Consider the following 4,497-nt stretch of genomic DNA (forward strand, 5'->3'; position numbering starts at 1 on the left):
AACAGAACACGGAGGACAGTATCATATATTTACTGATTTGTGGGCAGTAGCTAAAGGGTTAGCTATGTGGATGACCATGGGGGAAAATCAAAATTGGGAAATTCATGGTGAACAAATCTGGGGAAAGTAATTATGGAAAGATATATGGGACATGTCTTTGGTTACCAATTTTTCAGTTTTTCATGTAGATGCTCATGTGACCCTCACCATACCAGAACATGAGTACAATGCACATGCTGATTGACTAGGAAAAATTGCTACTTAAAATATTGTCCCTACTCTGACACCAACTGATGATCCAGTACTAGCAAAATGGGTCCACCAAATGACCAGTCATTTAGGGATCCAGGCCACATCAGGTGGACACAAGATCTAAGTATTAGCATCTCTCATTCATTCTTAAAACATATAGCAGAGAAATGTCATATATGTCAATTGGAAAAGGAATGAATTGTTCCTCACAAAGTAACTGGGGAGAGAGCAAGGTGAAAATTCCCAGCCCAAATTATATTGGTCCTCTACCACAACATAAAGGATGCAAATTTATTTGTACTTGTGTTGACACCTATTCAGGTGTACTAGTGACTGGTCCTGTTATGTCTTATTAACTTCTTTGCTACTATAATGGAATAGGCTTACTGGTTTTTGGATTTGGTTTTCTGGTTTCTGAATAAATATTTTGAATCTGTCTCCTGTATGGAGAGTCTGTTATATTTTGTGATCAAGCACTATGCCTGCATATTTATAGTGACTGTTGTCACTGTGAATATTGCATTGGTCCTATAGCCTTCTTAATGGTCCTGACAAACACTTTGGCATGAATTTGTCTGCATGTTTTATGTCTCAGCTGAAAATAATCACCACATTATCAGAGACATTTATGTTTATTCTTTTTCTTTTTAAAGCAATTGGGGTTAAGTAACTTGCTCAAGGTTACACGGCCAGTTATTTCTGGGTGTAGTGCTGAGTATCTGAGCCCCGATTTGATCCAGGTCATCCCGACACTGGAGCTGGTGCTCTTACTCGCTGAGCCACCTGGCCTCCCCTAAGCAATTGGGGTTAAGTAACTTGCTCAAGGTTACACAGCCAGGTGTTTCTGGGTGGGTGCTAAGTGTCTGAGCCCGGGATTCGATCTCCAGGTCTTCTCAACACTGGAGCCGGTGCTCTTACTCGCTGTGCTACCTGGCCGCCCCATTTATGTTTATTCTTGCATGTATAAATAATATTGTATTAATAGTCAATATAAGCAAGACATCTATTTGAAGTAGCAATTTTAATTTGCCATTTTGTCTTTTGAAGTAATTTTCCCCCCTACAGTTGATATGCAATAGTTGAATCATGTATCTTCTGTACCTTCTAGTCATTTCTCTTCCTCATCATCATTTGTATCATCTCCCAAGTCCTAACAAATCCCATTAGTGCATGAATTACTCTCTTTTCAGGTCACATGAAATAGTCAAGTAACACTAAAATGGTAACCAATCTCTGTTTATTCCAGAAAACTCCTCCTTACAGGTGAAAAAATGTCACTTGTCATTAGCTTCATTTGTATCCCTTCTCATAGTTTTCAGGCCATGTGACAGCACTCCTATCCCTGCCTGCCAAATTGAATTAATTTCACCAGTAAAATTTTATGAAACACAGTATCACATGCTTTATTAAACTCAAGATATATTATGTTTAATGCATTTCACTTCATCTGCTAATCTCATAATTCTATTAAAAATGCAATCAACTTTTCCTGGTATGAATTATTCTTCATAAGATGCTGCTGCTTATTGCTTATGATTCCATTATTCAGAAAATGTTTACAGATTTTTATCTCTTAATAGTTGTTTCATTATTGCACTGCCTTGTGGTAATTACCAGCTACCCTTTCTCCTTTGGAAAAGTTGTGAAGATTTCTATTCAGTCACTAACTAGCTAGCTGATAAAAGTTGCAATTTTGATGATAGCAATTCTCGCTCAAATTTGTCTCAGCATTTGAGTGCTCCTTATTCTAATTGGTATTTGATGTCTATCTGAAGTGAGAAAAAATAATTTTTTAGTGGGAGGGAGTGAATGAAATATCATCTTCCACAAGAGAGTAATGATTATAATTTAGTCTTTGCCTATACTTAAAAAAATGTGGAGAATTGAAGCAGAAATATCTAGGTAAATCAATTGAATTCAACAAATATATAAAGTATGTTTTTTGAGCAAAGAACTAAGTTAATAACTAACGAAAATAACAAATTTGAGTAAGAAAAAGTCCCCACCTTCACGGGGTTTAAAATCTACTTTGGCAAAGAGGGATGAAACACATATAATTAATTTATAAATAATGCAGCACAAAAGGTTTTCTGAAAGGTTCAAATAGAGTATATTATATGGCAGCTTAAAAAAGTTTTCAAAACTGTATGCATTGTAATTTTGATGATGATCAAGGTTGGAATTTTTAAAATGGTGAAATGTTCACCTCAGCAGCACATATATGAAAATAGGAACAAGATTGCCATGACCCCTGTGCAAGGATGACACACAAATTTATGGTGTTCCATATTTTTTATTAATCTAAAACAAAAAGAAATGGTGAGAAAACACATCTTCCTCTCTTCAGATATCAGGGATTATGAATATGGAGTACTGAATAAACTTTCAGAGTCAGCTGATGTGTTGGTAATTTTTCTAAATTTCTTTTTTTTTTTTTGCCTTGGTGCAATGGATGCCTCTCTGAGTGTGAGAAGGAAAAGGAATATATTAAAAATACATGTTATTCTCTCTATCTGTGCATACATGCACACATATGTATACACATATTATTTACATGTATGTACATATGTAAATTAAAACTTTTAAAAATATGATCCACATTATTTGATGTGTCCATGTTTTTGGTTAGTTTATAAGTCCACAAAGTAAAACTTTATCAAAGTATTAAAAAAGTATATTGGAGAGAATATTCTCAAAGCTGGAAAAGTATAATGTTGCTAGATTGTAAATGGTTTTGAAAACCAGACCTACAGTATTTGAACTCTATTTATTAGTAAGCAGGGAAACACTGAACATTTTTAGCTAAGAAGTGATAGCATCAGATTTATAAATAAGGAAGAGAAGTCTAGCAGTAATGTTAAGAATTAATTTGGATAGGTAGCATGGAGATGAGAATTACTACTAGTAGGCAGTTGTCATAATTTAAGTGCATGGATGATAATAAGCGTGTATATTAGGGTGGCAAAAGTGAGAATGTTGGGGAGGTGACTGACACAAAACATTTGTCAGAGTGAGAATTGACAGGGATTGGCATCTGATTGACTAAGAGATATGAGGAATGGGGCATAAGAACATCACAGTTTTTACCATGCAAGACAGGGATGAATGAGTGATACTGCTACTGACAGGAATAATTAATTCAACATTAGTGTTGAAAGACTTGTGTATCTAAGGAGAGAGGACTTAAAGAAGCAAGTGATACATCTAAGTCCATACATATAGATAGGTAGATATAGGTATAGATAAGGAAAATGAACTTCTGAATGAAGAAATAATTGAAAAATGTTTTTCAAGAACTTTCTAGGGACTGTGCTAAGTATTAGGAATACAAATACAAGCATGCAAAACAGTCCTAGCTCACAAGGACCTTTAATTCTAACACATAAATGTCTATTATAATCAACTGTCACAGTGTTTGCTTGATTATACCTATGATTAATTTTTTGTTTTTCATTTTATTTCTGTATCCCCACTACCTATAGGATCAAAGCACTTTATAGATAGTAGACATTTAATAAGTACTTATTACACAGGATCTAAATAAATTTGGGGGTGATAGATGTTTCTTTAGCATGTAAGTGACCACAAGGGCAGGAAAAGCAACAACAAAACAGAGCAGCAGATACAAAAAATATAAATAAAAACCTCAACACCTACCTGTTCTTTACAGGACCCCTCTTATTTGGAATAGTTAATAAATGTTACCCTCTTACAATATCTCTGTATTGTTGTACAGATGCCAACTTGTAAGCAATATCCTGTATTCAGACCCTCTGACATCCTGTAATTTATGACATATTTTTATGATAGCAAAGTTGTCATCTATTAATCTATAACAAATTTAGGGAGTTTTGTTTGGCTGATTTAAAAGCATTTTCTTCTAAAGTGCCTATAAAAATAGAGACTATAAATTGGCTAGCATGGATTGCCCATGGCAGCCCCTTTTTCTAATGAAAATTTTCATTGTCAGTGAATTTTATACAGAGCCTTTGGAGGTTGTTTAAATCGCCAGCAGTCAATTTAACCATGCTAATCTTTCTACCTGAGGGCCTAATTCTTAGAAAAGGTTTTGGCATGTTTTCATAGACTACTCATAATAATTATATGGAAGAACCGCGGATCCTAGTTGTCTGTATTATAATCACCTCATTTTATGTTTTGAAGTGGAAAAAGAAAAAAAAATTCCCCCTCCCCGGCTTCCACCCCTATTACACACCATGTTCCCACACACAAATAGACATAATC

At 34.7% G+C, this 4,497-nt stretch overlaps 1 pseudogene; it reads left to right on the top strand.

The window, feature by feature from the left end:
• The first annotated feature begins 2,452 nt into the window (after nt 1–2,452).
• On the top strand, nt 2,453–2,546 carry LOC138170761 (U6 spliceosomal RNA; annotated as a pseudogene).
• The last annotated feature ends 1,951 nt before the right edge of the window (nt 2,547–4,497 follow it).

This window comes from Petaurus breviceps, unplaced genomic scaffold (assembly GCF_028583685.1).
Source record: "Petaurus breviceps papuanus isolate PSGF00001 unplaced genomic scaffold, PetGlider_PUasm1.0 38, whole genome shotgun sequence".
NCBI classification, from domain to species: Eukaryota; Metazoa; Chordata; class Mammalia; order Diprotodontia; family Petauridae; genus Petaurus; species Petaurus breviceps.